The following is a 20,238-nucleotide window of genomic DNA, read 5'->3' as shown; positions in this document are numbered from 1 at the left end:
ATTACTATTAAGTTTCAAAGCTTTCTTCAGAGTCTTGAAGCAGATTAAGGGGGATATGTGCTGTAAATGGTGTCCTCCTCAGTTGCTGCTCCTCTCTGTGTGTGTGATGTAATCCGAGTGTCACAGAGAGGCAGAAACATGAGCTCCGCGCTCTGGGGCGCCATTTCTGTCCCCGGGGTAAAAGAATCCAGAAGTTCTTTTGCGAGCTCTTTTTTTGTGCTTGGTGTTGCTAAGATAAAAGAGTCTATTCGTGGTGGTTTTGTACCACAGGGGACTGCCAGCTGGGCCTGTGCCACACCAATTCACTTTGTGGGAGCCCGGTCTCAACCTGCCTCCATTGTTTAGCCTTCACCAAGAAGATGTATTACAAATCACTGACACAAAGGCAGTGCTCATTACATATTACAGAACCTGGGGATCCCTCTCTCAGCTGCTGCAGATTTCATTTAGCAGCAAATGGGTACAGGCTAAATCTCTCTTACACTTAAATGATTTAAAATGGTTTCCACGTAAAGTTAACCCTCTGTCAGAGTAAATCTGGCTGACTTGTAAATTGATAATGTGGCTCACAATGCATGGGTCTCTCCAAGACTGCAATGCTGTTTTTTTCCTTTGTGGGCTGCGCCATCTAGTGGACAAATATGTGTAATAAACCTGTGACATCTTCCCTATAGACTACAATAAGCAGCCGTATGACCACGTAGAGTTTTTTTGCACCACAAACACAGAACTCCCTTGACTGGGCGTCATCAGAACATTGTCATTGTTGATGTTACTGCTGTAGATGAAAGCAACATCAAAATCCAACAGACAATGTAAGCATTGAACAGACCATGTCAATGTCCTCTCCTGCAGAAAAGGCACCAGGTGAACTAAAGGTGATAAACTAAACCAATTTAATTTAATTTAACAAAATATAATTTACTGTGTTGGTAGTGTAGTTTACTTTATTGGAATAACTTACAAATCGATCAAAGAGTTTGATCCCTGTGTGCCTCTCAAAAGTCAAGCAAGTCAAAGAGTGAGGGTCTCAGTTGCCTCATGACTTACACTACATCAATCAAACATAAACCTTTGAATTAAAAAAATTAATTTGAAACATGCACCTCTAGATCCCTCCTCAAACTACAGAGGGGCATGAAAAGGTGAGGTTCAACCATGGATCTAAGATACTACAGGTATGTTATGTACATGGGCCATTTCGCACAACTACATTTTGTCATATTGTTCTTTTCATGTTTTGCTTCGTACTCAATTAATTTGTCTCATAGAATGTTTTTGCTGTATGTTTCATAATGTAAAACACATATTATATACATGTTTTCGAGGGTTGTGTAGCAAGGTTAGTGTAGACTGTATTCACCTGAGTAATGTACAGAGTATTGCACTACATAATATTGTAGGGCTGTGGAACAATAACAACATAACCACAATATAATTTCACCAATCTTGATATAACAAAAGTCCAATTTATATCAATCTCAGGTTTATGCAATGTGTAAGCACAGTGAGGAGTTATAACTCATAATTAATCTACCTCTAGTTGAGTTTATTTCAAACGTGTAGATCCATAGCAGAATAGATTTGTTTAATGAATAAATGATAGAATAAAGCACAATAATATAAAATATTATATGTAATATAAACAGAGACTTTTGTTCCAGAATTTCCCAACAGAAGATCAGTTCTTTGTTGTCTCGGTGAAGGCTTTTAAGATCACGTTTTTTTCAGTCAGTTAGCCGAAACATTAAATTCCTCAGCAGAGCATGAGAGGTGGAGACATTACCATACACAAACATGAGGAGGGCACTTTTCCATCAAGAAATGATAATGTGACCTTTAAGGTGATCGTTACTGATATTGACTCATGTGAATTTTATATCTTGATATAACATCAGAACGACGATGCTGGGAAGCAATGGTCAGACCAGTGGAGGTTGGCTGCAGGGTTTTATTGCAACATTCACCATCAGGTTTCTCAAAGAGCTGGGAATCCATGAACAAGTCCTGCGCCAGACCATAACGCAACCATCACATACTCCAGAGCGCAGCAGCCAATGACAGGAGGAAGACATCCGTGACACACACCCACGTTCAGAACTGATCAATCTATGGTGGGTCTACCTCAGTAGAGGGTGTCATGTGATTAAAAGGTCATAACACCTGATGACTCTAGGATGAACAACTTATGATACATCTGCTGGTGGTTGGTAACCAATCCTCAAGCTGGTGTGGAAGACCTTCAAACGTATAGGATATTCACCATCTTGTCCTTTTTTTAAACCTGTGGCCATAAGACTTATTACATTACCCCCATAATGCAATAAATAGTAAAGCTATCGTTTTCTTGTCTGTCTTTCTTATTTTCTTTCCATTATTCATATTTATTTTCATAGTTTATGCAATGTGTAGTAGTTATCATATATGATTTAGCCTTGAATCATTTTTTTACTGGAGACAGGGAAGAATGATTCAAAGTCAGCGCTCAGCTTGAATCTGTTACATTAAAAACCACAAATCAGATATCTTGGTGTAAAGTCATAGACTCAGACCTTGACTTCAACAGCCACATTAACACAATCACAGTCATCTTATTACCACCTTGTGAACATATTGCGGATTAAAGGACTTATGTCTCTGCAGGATTTAGGGAACCTCGTACATGTATTTATCTTCAGCCGACTCGACTATTGCAATGGTGTGCTCACAGGTCTCTCAAAAAAACGATCAGAAAACTGCAATATTTCAAAAATATTGCTGCTCGAGTCCTCACTAACGCCAAGAAAACATCTCTGCAGCTCTGAGATGTTCAGACTGACTCCATGTCAATCAAAGAGTTTTTGTGGAACACAGACAAAACACTTGATGATGCTCAGTTGCACAACTGAAGTTATGAACATTAACGTCTGCTGGTGGCCACTAACAGCTGCTAACCTCATGGTAGCTGGTAACTTAAATTGTGCAGAAAACTTTCAAAAATACAAGGCATATTCACCATTTTTACCTATATTCTAAAAAAATTATCCTAAATTGCATCAATAATTATTTTATATAATAAGCCCTTTGTATTTACATCTGGAGCAGGTCCTCTATACAGAGGGGGCCGTGTTTTAACAGTAGCCCAGACTGGACAAACTAAACACCTTTTGAGTTTTTATGACAACTGAAGCTACCACAGGTTTTCTGCCATATCTGAAAGGGGAGGGTGAGGTGAGGGGTATTCAGCTGCACCATGCAACTTCACCACTAGATGTCACTAAACTCTACACACTAAACCCTTTAAATCTAATTACTCCTTTCTTACTTTTCACACTTTTGTCTCCTACTTAATTTTATTCCACATTTAACTCTTTAGATTTCTTTTTTAATACTTGTCCATTGACTAATGTTGCTTTTAAAATTTGTTGCGATGCCTTTTACATTATAAGCAAAGCACTTTGAATTGCTTTGTTGTTGAAATGTGCGATTCAAACAAACTTGCCTTATCTGCTTTGCAGTAGTTCACCCAGACTTGTGAGAACCAAAGAGGATGAGAACCCACAACGCGTCTCTCTAGTTTCCTGGGCTCCCTGACAGTCCAGATATTCTCTGGCAGTGTCACGGGCTTTTAAAGATGAAGGTAGATCAGGTGTTTTCACAGAAATACCCTCTGTGTGTGTTTGTGTGTGTGTGCGTGTGTGTGTGTGTGTGTGTGTGTGTGTGTGTGTGTGTGTGTGCGTGTGCGTGCGTGCGTGCGTGTGTGCCTGAGTCTTCCTCTTGGTGGAAGTTCCCAGCTTTGACCAGTGGGTGACGATATTTTACCGGTTGAACTTTGAGTACCCCCCAACTGTTCTCGCCCCAAGACGAAGAAGGATGCTGTCATGCTGAGTGCCTCTCACACACACACACACACGCACATACACACACACCAGTCAGAGCATCCCGGCAGCGATTACTCCCTCTTTATTCTCAAGTCCATCATTTATGACAGCATTATATCAAACGTGCTCGGCTCCGGTGTGGCTCCGTAAGAGCAGATATACAGGTGGCACTGCAGCTGCTCCGCTACTGTAGTAGCGACACTTGGCTAACTGACGTTGGCTAATTGCTGCTGCTGCTGCTGCTGCTGCTGCTGCTGCTATTGTTTGTTGTTGCTGCAGTCTCCCATCAAACACACCACAGATGTTGTAGATCAAGCCCTCCAAGGTAAGTGCTGTGAGCTCTAACCAGTCTTTGCCTTTGACGTTCACCAGCAAAAGAGGGAGAAATGACAAACATATGAAAGGGGGGATACTTTGTTAGCGCACGGTTGTTAAACGTGCAATGTCTCCTGCTAGCCATTAGGCTAATTTGCCTATTAGCATCAGCTAGCTCGTTAGCTGATAGACTTGCTTGCCCCTTGCTGCTGCTGGTTACCACGACCGAACGTTAGCGGCTAGCGCCAGTGACTAGCATTGATTTGGGAATGCCAGCTAGGAGCAGTGTAATGTCTGGATACAATCAGTCCGCTGACACCGGTCAGCGCAGGACCCGTGCTACACACACAACATGAAGTTCATTGTATGAAATGGCTGTATGGTTTTAACGTGCTCGTGTCCTTGCAGCACCTCGCGCCAGGCGTTTCCCCCAATTTGAATCAGCTAAGTGGAGTGCCTGTGTTCCAGGGAGTAGCCTGAGCCCATTCAGCTATTGTCATTAGCTCAGGGAAACGTTAGCCTGCTGTCTTTGTGTGCTCCACTTTGTGCTCAATTATTGCTTACTGGCTTGCAGTTTATAACCTTTTATGAGTCAGGTGTGTGCTGGTTTCGAACAATGCTAACACCGGCTAACCCTCTGCTGGTGACTAGTAAATCAAAGATGCGAGGCTCCTTAAACCCTCACAGCAACATTTGTCAACAAATACAAGCAGCAGAGACTTTTCTTTTCACCTGCCCGACTTCAGTAGTTTAAAGCATCAATGTGGTACTATGGACTATGTAATGTTCAGTTGTAGTGGTATTTACTGGGTTTTTGTTTTATTTATACAGTGCAACATGAACTTAATGTGATTTCTAAGTTTGGAAATAGTAAACAGAGGCATCACAGACTTTCTTTGTTCCTATACAACATACAAAACCTGTTCTTTAAAAAAAAAAGAAAAAAGAGCCACCATCAGGTTCATATCTCTACCTTCATAATGCAGAGCTCTTTCAAGATAGTGATTCATCTTTATTGAGCGATTATGAATCACCTCTGACTTGTTCACTCTCTTTCTGCTTTACACACAAAGCATAGCCTTGAACAATCGTGTTCGTCATAATAAGTAATGACTGTACTCTATGCTCAATAAAGAAATGAGATTGAAACATTTGTCCTGTTGCACTTTTGCCAGGCGATGTTCAGTCCACTGAAAGACTGTATTTTAATGTGAACGCCACAATATTAGTATAAGGCGATTTTTACTCAAGTGTCTGTTGTAAATCATGGATATGTTAAGTTCAGCGCCACATTATGTTTAATTTATGTAAAAAAAATCGAACATGGACAGAGCTTTGTGTCATAATCGGCACCTCTTCAGACTCACTGATAATGATGTCACGGTGCAGCGAGAAGTCACTCAACTGAAAATCAAAGTTCACATACACATTATGCACGTCCGTCATGTCCCACTCCAGGGGTTAGTAACAGAGGGTTACACGTAAACACAAGGTCAGAGATATTTTCTGAGAACTGCAGTGTTCTTTTTGTCTGTTGGTAAAAAATACCAGAACCTATTCAATCAAACTTTACATTTCCCTCGGTAAATTATCACTATCACTTTTGATAAATCTTTCTACCTCCAAACATCTTGCATTATGGCACATTTAATTATAAAGTGGCTTTTACGTTTGCTTGTGAGTGTATTTAGATTTTCCTTAAATGCCACTTAGACTGTGAGACTTGCTAGGTTAGCTTCCAGTCGACTGCCATTACAGGCTATACGTTGATTACTGCTTCAGCGCAGCTCTCATAGAAAAGTACCTTAATGTTTGTTTTATGGTATTTGTAGAGGGAGAATTTTCTTTAGGATAAGCCAAGACAGTCTTTTCAAAGTGGTTTAAAAGAGAAGATTTGTGGAGGTCTTTTTTTGTTTTTATTTTTTCATTCATGATATTCTTAGGTCCTTTGTATGGCTCTGGTTGTATAAATGCGCGGTGTCCTTATTAAATCCACATGAACCAGTCACTTCAGTGGTCAGAGGAAGTGGGAATTTTTTTCAGTTTGAATCTCAAGAGCTGCAGATTCAAAAATGACTTTGAATCACGTCTCCATTGACACACTCCCCCTCCATTAAATGTCGATCTAGCTCAGTGGCGGTGGAAGCAGCAGAGTAATGATAAGAGAAGTGTAATAACCCTGCTCTTTTCCTTTTAAAGTGTAATGTATGTGTGAGTAATGGCAGCTCTCTGTGAGTTATATGTGGCAAATTGAAGGCTTGACGATGCTCAGGAAAATCCCCTTTCGCAGCTCTCTGACATCTCTTTGTTGGATGATTTGTCAATACACATGCTCAGGAATTCAATGTTAACACGCTGCGCTCGAACGGCGTCTTGCTGTTTTCCACCTAGATGCTGTCACTACATTTTTCTTTCACCATGAATCGTCATGAAAGATGATTGCCCTTTGCAATGCCGGGGTCTAGTTTAAGATGACTTCATGGTACTATGGCGCTGTGGCATAATGTTGCCACATTGTAGGAGAAGGAGCTTTTCCCTGTCATCTCTGTGGCTAGACCGACTTTAAAAAAGACATTTAAACTTAAGGGAGGCTTTTGTGTTTCAAAGAAAAGTGATCATGCTATTGTGTTGCTCACCACTGTTTTGTTCAGGGGCTTTATAAACTGAATGTTGGCAGGAGAGGGAGGTAAGATGTGAATATTCTGCTTTCTAGTATCAACACAGGGAGCGATTTACCGTCAAGCACCGTAAGACGTCAATGTTGTTATCAGATGCCTTGTATTTATACTCTCTTGACTATGCATAGTTGCTGCAGAGGATAGGTCATGGACTTTAAAAGGAATCAAGTGGATAAACTGATTTAGCTTTTTCCTTTACAATGCTAGATATCAATTTCATTGGAAGATATCTGGCTGCTACATAGAAAATGAATGCTCTGAACAAAGGAGCAATGTTCGCTCAAAGACCTCTTGATGGGCCATTCAAGTGCTGTATATTCATTAAAAATAACAATCTGTCAGCACTTACTGACAGCACGCACAGTGAGCCAAGCTCTCTTTATTGTTCTCCGAAGATGTTTTTCAGTTCCTGTGCCAAGAGCTGGGTAATTGGCTGTAGCAAAGCCTTGCATGTGTTGTTTTAAGATATTGGACTGACACGCACAGGGCACACTGGCAGAAATGAGGCAAGCCACCCCCCCACCCCTTCTCCCTCTTCCTGGCTTATCCCAGCCAGTCAAGGGAAGCAAGATGCTGGTGGATGTGTTTTTGTGTTCTTTGACAGCTTCCCTTCACCCCTCATAAGAGGAGATCCAAGTGTGCTGCATTATATCTCATCTCTGTTTGATTCGGGCCTCGCGCCGCAGCCCCACAATTGTGCCAAGGAGATAGTATCGGCAAGCGCTATCTGTGTTAACAATTGTGAGCTGTCTTGCCACATATTGCTGGTGTTCTTTGATGTACTAGATGTGATCAAATCTGCTTCCTCTGCGAGCTCAGTCACGGTGAAGTTTGTCTCACTTTATCCAGCATACGCCGTATGTGTCTTGTTGGGCTGGCTTGGCATGGACTCACATCTTAACTAATCAGACACTTTGTGTTGTTGCCAGCCTCTCTGCAGGTCCTCAGCAGGTACTGGAAAAACAAACTTCTCTCCATACTTTCCATATTTCCCTTGTTCAGTTTTGTATGTGGGTTTGAAGCGATCAGATTGCAGAGTGTTGCAATTCGCCAAGTTTCTGTGTCCTCTGTGATGTATGTACATATGTGATCGTACAATGGAGTGTGGAAACTGGAAAAGGGGGGCGTGGCTTACATTTGTTAGAGTTGTGGAGCAATGGGAGATGTTGGACAATGAACGTGTCCAACATCATGTTGAATAGTTGTGACGATAGTCGCACAGCTGACTTTTTTCATCACCTGTGTCTGGGAGTCTTTCACATTGTTACATAGGTCATGCGTCATCATTTATTAGCTTAACACCTTAGCATGCAGACAAAGCGTATTTTCTCGGGATTTGGCAATGATAGGCTGATAATAGCACTTAGTCAATTACGGTGCCGTAAAACACGAATTGAAAGTGTTCAAAAATAACAGTCAGCCATTTGCCATCTTGGTTAAAGAGGAAAATGAAATGGTGTAGGATCAGCTGGCTGCCCCCGAGGAGAGAAAGGGGAAAGAGAGATGAGCAGGAGGAGGAGTGCTTTGCTGCTGTGTGTGTGTCAGTGCTGATTAGGTAAGAGATTGCCTCATGTAATGACACGGCATGGCGCTAGTGGTGCAGAAACACAAACAATGCATGCCAGTGTTTTACTGCGCTCGCCCCCTGCAGCTGCCTGCCTGAAGATGTTTATATAGACGTATACGCTCTCCCGAGAATATTTCACCATCTTTAGATGATGCCCCTTTTTCAACAGCCCACAAATGTATGCCATTCGGAAGCCAATATCCCCTTTCTCTCTTTGCTCTTTCCTGGTGTAGCACAGATGAAAGATGGAGGTGATTAAAGGAAAGGAGCACAATGGAGTCGGTGCAGTTTTCTCTCAGCACTCATTGTTGCTATTGACAGCAGTATTTTTCAGCACAAACATATACTGTATTGTTAAATAGGCTACATAACCTGCCAAACCCAATGCTCTGTTCACTGAACCTTAAGCACACAAGGGAAAGTGTCATATTATGTTGACTGCTTGTGACAGTTAGTGTTTCCATAGATGTATTGGACCCATTCTACAAAACCATGGTGACTCATTAGCTTGGATAATAATTAAGCCGCCTCTATAGTGTTGTATCCTTGACAAAATGTTTAGGAATATTTGCTGTGTTTCCTCATGCAGTGGTTAATTTAAATGGGGACTATTATAATTACCGGAGAGCCACCTGGATTAGCAAGTCTAAATGATGCAGTAGTTGATTTAATTGATTGTTATATAGAGAGATGTGTCAATAACAGCTGTCTATAATCCAGACAGACCTGTCTTTGTCATTAATGAGAGTTGCTGCAATGACTCGTTATGTTATTTTTTTTCTGTACAATATTGGGTATGCATGAGATTGATTTTTAACAGTGTGGATGAGCCAAATCATTCATACATCTTTTTACAATGTACTGGTTGTGCTCTGTGGTCTCTGTGACTAATACAGGTATCGCACTGATGTTGTGACTGTGCACATGAGGCGCAGTCTGTTTGCCGAGCCCAGACCTGTAACCGATGTTTTAATGGAGACTGCACCCAAACCAGTGGTGAGCTCTCAGGGTTCATGCAGCCGTAAGGAAATGACCCTGGTGACATTGTGGCGCTTTCCGCTCTCCTCTTCACAAGGCGCCTCGGGGAAAGTGTGCTCTTGCTCGCCCTTGCAGGTTAGGCACACCTTATTGAGCCTGCTGAGCCTTCAGTTTAGGTGCTGGGACTTAAAGCTGGATCGGCGAGGTTTAAGGATGGACATCTTGTCTCTGTACCCCTGTTCCCGCAGCCAGCACGGAGAAAATGAGTTCTGAGGATTGGGTTTAGATCTGCCGCTGTAGCACTTCCACTCTGATACACTGTAGCTACCATCAGGGGAAGGCTGTCAGAGAAAGAGAGAGGGGAGAGAGACAGAAAAAACAGCGAAGCACAGCAGTGCTATCTAATAGATCAATTTGTAATAAATCTGTTGCCTCAAGCTGTTGTTGTTCGCTTCTACTCAGTAAAAGGTGTCTGGATTTCTCAGGCAAGAAAATGCTTGTCAGGCCAGGCATACAGAGCTATCAGTGGATGAGACGTGCCTGAAGCTCAGTAAATCATTTTCTCTGTGCTCACTTTACATAGGTCGAACACGTTGCCTTCTTATCAGCACATTCCACTGGTCAAAAAGGAAGGTTATAACCAATCGATAGGGCTGAGCGCTAAAATGAGGAAGTAACGCTCCCCTCACATTAAATTTCCCCATTATCCAATATGAACCATTAATCATGATGAAGGAGCTATTGATTATGCTATCAGCCGTGGTTGGTCAATTTATTTGCCAAGAGTCATTCCACAAAGTGAGGAGCTGTTGGGGTAGTGCTGCTTTTAACGAAAAAAACCAAGCATCGGGAACTGGAACGACCCCATTATTATGACAACGGTTTGATCTTTAAGGTAACAAAAGAGCGGGCCTCTATAAGGACCACATGGGACCTCTCCTGCTCCTCCTCCACTAGCAGCCATATGGACCGTACTAATTGTGTTTTACGCCAACCATTTTCACAGATCCATTGGGGACTTGTGGAAGTGCTGTAGCTATAATGTCACCAGCAGTGGGCTGGCTCATGAAAGAAACATTAGTAAGTGAGCTGAGAAGACAGGAAAGCAATACACTGCAAGTCAACACAATTATTGATTTTGCTCAAATGGAATCTGTTTTCTTCTGTTCTGTATCTGATGCTAGCTGCCTTAAAAATTTGATTTCTATTATTTATTTTCCCAGTTGAAGTGGTTGTCTGAGGCCAGCATTCAGTAGGTTCTCATACGCACCTTGTCAATCATTAAAATCTAATTCTAGGCATGAGGCCTGCCTATGTATTAATTGTTTTTAAGTATGTAAAATATAGCTAATCAAGGGAATTATTATTGCTATCCCATATATCTCCAAATTGTTTTTATCCTATTTATTCATCTGAAAAGAAAAACCGGTCTATTCTGATCCTGACTGGCTGTACGTTTTCTTTCATCCATTTTGTTTTGTGACAGCACAAATTCAGAGGTCTGAATGTGGAACGTAAATGGGACAATCTCAGCATTTGCATTGGCCTTTAGGCCAGGGATTAGTGGTTAAGTGTTTGAAGTGCTGTGTGTGACCGAGGCAAATCAATGTGTGTTTTAACATGTTTATAATATACAATAATGAAAAAGGGCACATCTATGGAAATTAGATCCTGTGAAGGAGGGGGAGGGGTGTTTTTGCAGTGTTGGCAGAGAGAAAAGAAGAGTGCCTGTGTGTGTGTGTGTGTGTGTGTGTGTTTCAATGCGTCCCCGCTAACAGTTTTCTTGTAATTATTGAAACTGATGTTCGCTGCGGATCTGTAAATCTGCAAGATCTCCTGTTAATAAACCGGCAGAGGCAGCCGAGCAGAGAGACTGGGAAATAAAAGGCAATCAAGCCTCCAACATCCTGTCCCTCTCCCCAAAATGAAGCAGAAGAAATCCTAATTAACTGAGAGGATGAGCTCCTCTTACTACAGTGCTTGGCTAGTAGGCTCCAGAACTAGCTGCTATACTTTAATGAAGATGCTTTGCAACCTCTCTCTCCCTCTTTTTCCTCTTTGCCCCCTTGCTTCTAGCCCTCTCTATCTGGCTCTGACTGGCCTGAGGTTCTTACTACCCCCTTTTAGCTTCTCCTCTTCTCTAGCTCTTCCTTGTGTGAATTTGTTGATGTGACCATTGCACCGATGGAGTCATAGATGCTTTTTCTTGCCTTGAGGAGTCTGCGAGTCCTGCAAAGAAAATCTGTGATGGTTATTGCTGCTTATGTAAAGTGCTATGAGAGAGAGAGAGGGGCAGAGACGGCATTGATCTCCTCCCATTGATTTCATAGATCCTCTTTAAGATGACAAAACAGATGTCTCTGTGTGTCATTGTCAAGTGCTCCTATTCTAATCAGCAATGTGGCAAGTTACCCCCTTCATCAGATGTCCATATTCAAATTGAATATAAAAAAATTGCATTTATGGAGGGTCAGGTTAAAACTGCTTTGCACACCTGATATTTCTTTGTGTATTTGTCTGTGCAGCAAACCACTAGGCAACATGACATTCAGTTATACATTGCTAATATATTATTATCTTGGGGTTAACGAGATTGTTTTGGTCAACAGAGTAGCTGTAGTTCAATCTTTTGACAAATATAGTATATGTGGTTTTCTACAAAGAGGTCAAACTGCCAAAACCGCTTATACCAATGATCTATTCTCATTGCCAGAAGTCTTGACATCATGAACATCATGGGTTAAAACTGTAGAAATATAATAGCGGTTACTTATTTTTTATCATTTAAGGATCTAAATAGAAATGTTCTGATATCAAATTTTCTTTCCCGATACCGACTCATACATGGTTTAGAATTTCAACTGATACCAAGATCTGACAAACATAAGTAATATAGATTGCTGTATGGTCAGGCTCAGGTTAACCCCTTAATGCATTTAACCAAATTGCTGACATTTTAGCTAGCTGTGGCTAACACTACACTAGCTGAAATCACAACTTCTTCTCTAAAACACTACTTGCCAGTGGCAGTACAGCACAGCAATTGTCTTGGAGCGGCAGTGATATCCTTGAAAAGAAAATTGCAGTTTTATCTGGGTCTTATACTGTATCAGATCGACCCGACATTTTCATCAGTATCAAGCATTTCCAATGCTGGTATTGGAACAGTTCGACTCTATTGTTTCAAATGAGTCTTAAACAGAGAGGGATGTAATTTGTGGCGACAAACCGCCATTGCCTCGGTAATGCATATTATAGAATCATGAATTGAAAGTGAGATGGAGCTGACGCCCATGAGTACTGCAGAGTGGTTTGACCCTGGAAAGATTGCAGATTGTACCCTTTCCCACTCAAGACAAGAGTCAGATGTTAGTGTTTTTTCTTTGTCCAGATTGCTGCAGGAAGTGACTGCAGCGCTATAAGATATTAGAAACCTGAGCTTGTCTGATCTCCCTGGCAGCTGCTCCTCACTATTTACCTTAAAACGCCTCCTTACCACTTTTGCTTTGTCTGAGTCTGGCTGCAGAGCTCTCTCTTGTGTCCCCTCCACCCACCACCCCTCACCCCCCTTGTTGTACCAAGCAGCCCAAAAGCCTCCAGGGATGAACAGACAAATAGAAGACAGCAAGAGGTGAGGCTCGGTCCCCACATTCTCCCATCTATCGTTTTCCCTTACGAGCACTCTGCCAGACAAGTTTCCGGGCACTCAAAAGCAGCAAATCGACTCACTGTAGGATTCACTGTCACTTAGCTGAGCTGGGGCATAGCAGCACACTATGAGGCCAAATCCTCCTCTCCCCATTTCACTGCCTTCTCGTTTGAAGAAAATGCTATTTGGCACGGCATCACTGAGGCCTGGTTCTCTTCACAGATGAGCTTATTCCACTCCAGCCCCTGAAAGCTTTTTTCTTTGCCTCTTCAGTTCTAAATTAGGGGGCTGCTACTGATGACGACTAGATTAAGTGCTTGTCACATTTTGTGGATGGGTCCAGTGAGCTGCATTCCATGTTGATTTGCTTTGGTTGATTTTAAATAAGACGATTGGCAGGCGAGATTACGCCGTGCCATTGCATGAATCTCTCATCAAGGTCGGGGAAGCTTTTGTTTGTGCACAGATTTCATGATTGTGATCGAGCGTGTGGAGACCGCCGGCAGACTTTTCAGCCTTTCTCTTTTATTCTTGGCACAAAGCAAACAATCTGCTCGGCACAAAGCCAGCACATGCCGCAAACCAAACACCGACTGTAGTGAGGAGAGGACGGTGGTGCCTGGCTTCACATTACGCTCGTGCACATGCACTAAGACGCATGAATACAGACTTACACTATAGACTACATGCGGCCAGTGTAATGAAAGCCAAAGAAATTCTCCTGACAGCAGGAGTTTTAACAGTTCTCCCCTCGGTGCGACAGCTCTGTCAGCGGGAAGAGATTCACTGCCACCTCTGGCAGCCCACAGAGACCCTTCCTTTGAGAAGCAGCAGTCCTCTCACTCTTCTCCCTGGTTCCCTCTGTATTTAGCGCTCCATCTTTTCCTCTAATCAACAACAGGCTTGTGTAAATCTCTACATAAAACAATATTGCTTTATTTCTTTTTTTCTCTCTTTTTTCCTCTGCCCGACTCTTCCCCAGAGTTTTTTTTGTCTTGCCGGTGCAGCTGCAGCTGTGAAGGGGATAACAACAGGCAGCGAAAAGGACCCCCCCCCCCCCCCCCCCTATCAATTTTCTCTTCTTTCTCTAACTCTACCTTGCTAATTGTCCACTTTGTGTTCGCTACTGCAGAAAGATCAAGAGGATGAAAGTGACAAGCGTGTGTGACATTCTTTGGGAATATATTTTAAGAATGTGACCATAAATTATCATACAAATATTTACAAGTATTTATTTCAGTTGTGTATATTTTGTTTGTGACCAAATGGAGAATAAGAGAGCTCACGGGCGTATTTTAATTGTTTGTGACACGAGAAATCAGAAACAATAATGTGTGACCAGTGGGCCCAGGAGATTACAATCTGGTCGGTCGCTTAAAGGAGTGTCACAGAGATGCATTACCACATCTCTGTCTCCCTCTCTGCCCCTCGGAGCCATAAACCACTCATGAGCATTTAGCCAGCAGTGATTTCTCCGCTGTTCACCTCCTCTCCCTGTTCATGATCCTGTGGAGCTGCTGCTGGAAAACCTCCCAGGCTTCTTGAACGAATCCTCTAATGTGTGCGTGTGTGTGTGTGCGTCTGTTCGCAACTGTGGTTCTCGGAAAATCTCTGCAGCACCACCTGATTAGACTTGGTAATGGGGCGTTGATGAGCCTTGGGGGGAAATTGGGAATGGAGCACAAAACTGTACCAGCAAAAAACGCACTACTGTGAGGCAGCAGTGAGGCTTCTCAATAGGGAAAGACAAAGGAGGGAGAAAAAAGAGTGCGCAGTTGAAAATGGAGGATTGTCAAGCTATAGCTGTCATCGAATGTTGCCTACAGCCCCCCTGCCTTTCCTACAGGGGGAGAAAGAAGCTAAGAGGTGGAGATGGGCTTCAATTTGTATTTTATTCCACCTTACTGAAAAAAGCTATTTCTCTCTCCAGGACAGCAAATTATTTACATCGTTAGCAAAGCTCATTGCTCCTAGTATTGAGCTCAGTGTGGAGGACATAAAAGCCAGCCAAGCCAGCAGAAGTAGTGGATATAAAAGCAGGATCGCTTAAGCACTCTGTTATTTGGAGCCACATTTCTACTGCTGTTGATATAGCCACTAGCCTAATAATTCATCTTTCCTAGTTTTTTATCACTCAGCGCACGCCCACATGCGCACACATCTCCATGCACTTACAACTCAAATACACAAATTCCCCGTGCAGGCAAAGGGCAGACCCCTTCTAATATAAAACAAGCAATTTCAAAGATGAAATGCTCATCATTCCTCTGTCTCACTATGGCCATCCAACAGAGGAGCAGTGCGGCTAAAAAAAAAATCAGGGGCTGCCTAGACCCAGCTCCCTCACAGGGGCATCTTGTCTGTGTTATCGCTCCAGCTAGTGCAATTAATATTAATGTACTTTAAAGCACGCTCCAGCAGTCCTGCTTTCTCTCTCTCGCTTAGTGTGGGTCCGTGTGTGTGCTGGTGACTCAGGAGGAAGAGAGCAATGAAGCCAGCGGGGGATAAGAATCTACGCAGGATATGACAGTCCTCATGTCAGCTGTCTTAGAGCTGGAGGGATATGTGGATAAAGACAAGGAATGATGCTGAATCCCAGACAGACAGACAGGTAGCACTGCGTGTAGGAGAAGACTTTCAGCATCCTCGACTGGGGGCTCTGCCGCATGCTGTTTATTTAGTCATGTTGTAATAATGCTTGACCTTTTCTTTCAAATCCACGGCCTGGCCTTTAGCACCTTACTCTTGTGTAAATCAGTGTGTGTGTGTGTTTGTGCGCGTTTCTCACAAATGCAGAGAGAGAAACGAGCACTTCCTTTGCAGGGAGCTTCATGGTCTGCCAACTCCAGGAGTGGATTGTTCCAAATTAGTATGCATTAGGTGGTTAGTGCAAAGCATTTAATTATGCGAGATGGCACTAAACTGTCTATGTTATGATTAGCCTAACACGTTACATCCTTAATCTCTTCATTTCCCCCCCCTCTCTCTTTCCATGGATGAGGAGAAGGCACAGGGTAGGGTGGGGGTGACAGGCTGGCGAAGGAGAACGAGCCGGTCCGTGTGTGTGGGGGGTGGCATTCAAAAAGCTACCATATTCCCATTAGATGTCACAAGTATCCCCAGTATCTCTTCAGGCAGCGTTTTCTTTGATAATAAGAATTTGATATTTTCTTGTCTTCCATCCTTCACTACTCCCCTTGCATGCCCCCAGATACTTTTCAGACGAAATTGAATCAAAGTTGCTTCCTTTCATGTTTGTATGTGCACATCCCCGCGCACTGTTTTCACTGAGCCAGTTCTCATGGCAGACGAGACTAAAAAAAGATCTTGGGCAGCAGGCGGCGGTGGCTGAAGAAGCCCGGCAGAGTCGGGGCGAGCCAGCCAGTCAGCCATCCAGCCAGCCAGCCGGCCAAGGCAGTCAGTCGCTGCAGTGGAGCCCCAGCTACTCCCCGGAGCAGCCCATTATACAGGAGAGATATCAAACCATGAATCATTTACGCCAGTCCTCCCCTCCCTTCTCCTACCCGTGCACGCAGCCCTGATGCCTGGCCGGCCGCCTGCTTGTCGCTGTCTGCATCTTTAATGAATGATTATTGCATTTCATAAACATGGGCTACAGTAATTTAAGTATTATTGATCCTGTCTATGTTGTTGAACAGAAAATGTTCCCTCTACGAACAGCAAAGGGTGATTTGTTTAACCTGACATTGTGATTTTTTTTTCCTGTTTAGCCATTAAAAAAATGAGCTTCATTCAGGCTGTGCGCGTAGGGGCGGGGTTTGTGGGTCTTTTTAATTGTGTGGTGTGTTGAGAGGATGTGTTGGAGTGTTTCACGATGTTGGTGTTTTGTGTTTTGCATTGAAGGTGTAGGGGCACAGGGGTTAATGTGCTGGAAAAGAGTGATTTAGGTCAGCGTCCGTGTCTACATCTGTCACTCTGACAAGCCGGCGCTCTAGGAGGCTGTGCAGCGTTGAATAAAGGAGAGAGAGTGAGAGACAAGCGAGGAGAGAGCCGGCTCTTTCAAATGGAAAAAAGGAAAACCTGACTTGACTGTGATTTGTGCTCTCAGCGACAGGCACTACGTTACAAGCAGCCGTTTGATATAAACCTAATCAGTTTCACCTCTTCATTGAGGATCAAGACGGTTAAAGCCTCTGCAAATAAGCGCACGTCTCCCTGCCTCCTTCCATCTGTTATTCCTTCTCCTCTCGCCCTCCTCCTCAGCCCTCCCTGCTGTCATTTCTCCTGGTCATTTTTGTACCTCTTCTCACTTTCGACGAACTCGCCTCACTCTCTCTCTCAACATCTTTCCCGTGTTCCCTCATCCACCCTCTCCCCAATTTCAATCAGGAGTGCACTTCAGTTTCTCTGTAAATATCACAATCGCTGATGAGGAAGAAGTGCTGGCATTTCCACAAGGGATAAGAGGAGCCATTTTGTGTAACATTTATTAATGTGTATATCTCTCCTATTTTGCACTTCACTGCCGTTTTAATATGCCAAAAATATACCTCTGGAATTGTTTGAAGAGTTAAGCAGTTGAATGACGCCATAGTGAGAAATGTCTATGCTCTGATACATTTTCTCCCTGTAGGATTTTTTTTTGAGGATTATGCTATGATGGGGTATTGGTAAAAACTAATTATATTTATTCACAGCTGTTGTTTGTCTACACAAAACTCAGTGATATCATCAAAAAGCCATGTTGGCAAACCCGAAATAGAAATGTGCTGATTAAAGTATGAGACTGTCTGTTTCAACCAGCCTGTGCTGAGTGCTCCCCTTTCTCCCCGTCCTATAGCTTGCCCCTTTTGTTAGCGAGCCACATGGCTCTCTACAGGGCTTAGTCTAATCAGTGCTAAATATTCAGCGGTAGCCCATAGCCTAATCAGCCTGAGCATAATCATTGTCAACCAATTGCATTCCTCTTGACCTCCCAGATGGAGGTAAACTGAACAGCCTCTCCATAGCGCCGCCTCAATTACTGCAGCAGTAATGGTGATAAAGAAGACCATGGGCTCAAATGAAACTAGCTGATTGATGTGGACACACATGGCTCATAATTGGATTTTAAGGAAGAATGTTAATGGTGTTAGGGGTACCACAGTGCAGCAGGATACTGAACACTGACCAGGTATTTAGTGAATTTCCCCTCCTGCCTTCTCGTCTAATGCAGTTGTGCATCACAACAGTATCCTCAGGGGTCTTGGCACCTAAAGCACAACCCTCTTGTCCCATCACTGCAATGTCAGGGGTGTGTGTGTGTGTGTGTGTGTGTGTGTGTGTGTGTGTGTGTGTGTGTGTGTGTGTGTGTGTGTGTGTGTGTGTGTGTGTGTGTGTGTGTGTGTGTGTGTGTGTGTGTGTGTGTGTGTGTGTGTGTGTGTGTGTGTGTGTGTGTGTGTGTGTGTGTGTGTGTGTGTGTGTGTGTGTGTGCGCGCATGTGTTGGTACGTGTGTTTGTGCTCCCAGTGACTGGCTCTCTTATGCTAGTGACAGCTGTAGGGTCAGAACAAAAAGCTGTCTATTATCAATGTAGCAGCCCTACTCATCCTCCTGATGCAAGCACTCACGCGCGTGCACACACACACACACACACACATACACAGTACGATTCAGTTGGAAATTGGGTAAGATTTGAAGTAGCTGCTGTTTCGAGCAAGGCTGAGAGTATAGCTTATTTTAAGGTTAATCTATCTACTAGATTTACCAATAAATCAATTGATAGTTTAATCTCTCTCCCTTTACATAACTCAAAGTATGGACATGAAAGGTTTTTCTCCGGTAACAACAAAACAACAAAAACAAATCCATTCAGTTTTCTATTGGTATGCAATTTATGAATGTTGCCCATCCTCACAATTGTTTTTTATTTTAATTTGTTTAATTTAATGTAAATCATATACATTTATTATGGGTCATTTCTGTTGGTTTAACAGTTAAAGGAGGTCTTGTTGCTGAGAGGGTCTGTGGAGTCCTCCTTGTCACACTCTCCTCTTCTTTCTGTTTATCCTAATGGAGAGCATTAACCGAGGGACGTAATTTAATTGACCCTGGCAGCTCAAAGGGACTGTGGATGAGTCCGGGGACAGGTGCTGACTGGGCTGCCCACTGTCTCCTACTCTAGTCCTCATGTTGGTGTGCATATCTCTGCCGAGTGCCAGCACTCCCCACTGACCGATTGGCTCAGACAGCTCTTGGTAAGTGCAATGATGCTGGATGCCTGAGCCTGCGTGAGCAGCATAATACCGACTAATGCCTGAAGGAGCGCTCTCCCTGTTTCTATCTCCCCTCTCCCCTCAGCTGCTGCTTAGTAAAGCCTGGCCAGTGCACAGCAAAGCTGAGTGCCTCCTTTTCTACTCTCACTGTGCTCTGCCTGGCAGTTTATTAAAGGGAATACTAGCTTTTTCCTCACGTTTGATTTCGACAGCAGCAGAAGCTGTCACGGCAGATAAAAAGCAGCGGGGCCAGGAATTACAGTGCACACAGCATCTGTATTTACTGCGTCATTCCCGCTGCCGCTGACAAGGAGGGAGGAGGAGAGGCGGAGAAAATGGAGGACAGGCTGCTGCATTCATGTGTCTCTACATTGACATGTCTCATCAGGGAGATAGGTGGACAGACAGTCTACAGTGAAGCCATCAATCAGTGCTTTTCAATATGCCTATCCAGTACTCTGTAATACTCACACACTAAGACTGACAAAAGAAGGCCTTATTGCTATTGGTGACATATTTTTATAAAACCACTTTTTCATTTTGCTTTGTCAGGTGGATTAAAATGTGGTCTGTGGTGCGCTGGCTAAAAATGTCAAGACAGCATTTTTTTCTTTGAGTTGAGACAAAATGGAAAGATGTGATTGCTAGTGTGGCTTCGGTTTTTGCTTTACAAATTAGCAAACAACAAACAACTGGCAGAATCATCACACGTTATTAAAAAAATATATAGTCAGAGGTGATTTGTTTTCATCAGATGTTTGCCACATTAATTAATCAGATAATTGTTTCAGTTGATTCATTTTATTTCAATATCTTCTCCTTACGCTTCGCCTCGAAAACAACTTAACAGAGAGACTTGTTTTCCTGGCAGTATCCCTCACTGAGGCTGCCTTTGTTTAATATAATACAACCTTGCTGCTTGTTTGTTTTACATGTCTCAGTAGCGTTTTAGGTGACCAGCTGTCTGTCTTCTTTGT

At 43.1% G+C, this 20,238-nt stretch overlaps 1 protein-coding gene across 2 annotated transcripts in view; it reads left to right on the top strand.

The window, feature by feature from the left end:
• The first annotated feature begins 4,091 nt into the window (after nt 1-4,091).
• The window catches only part of rerea (arginine-glutamic acid dipeptide (RE) repeats a), a 121,407-nt gene continuing 105,260 nt past the window's right edge, over nt 4,092-20,238 (top strand). The window contains exon 1 of one of the 2 annotated variants that reach the window (XM_062391790.1): nt 4,092-4,185. The gene's annotated coding sequence lies outside the window, so the exon portion shown is untranslated. The remainder of the gene's footprint in view (nt 4,186-20,238) is intronic. The other variant, XM_062391789.1, reaches the window with a different exon arrangement.

Source organism: Platichthys flesus, chromosome 7 (assembly GCF_949316205.1).
Source record: "Platichthys flesus chromosome 7, fPlaFle2.1, whole genome shotgun sequence".
Taxonomy (NCBI): Eukaryota; Metazoa; Chordata; class Actinopteri; order Pleuronectiformes; family Pleuronectidae; genus Platichthys; species Platichthys flesus.
The sequence above is the reverse complement of the archived record's forward strand: the minus strand, read 5'-3'. Positions and strand labels throughout refer to the sequence as shown.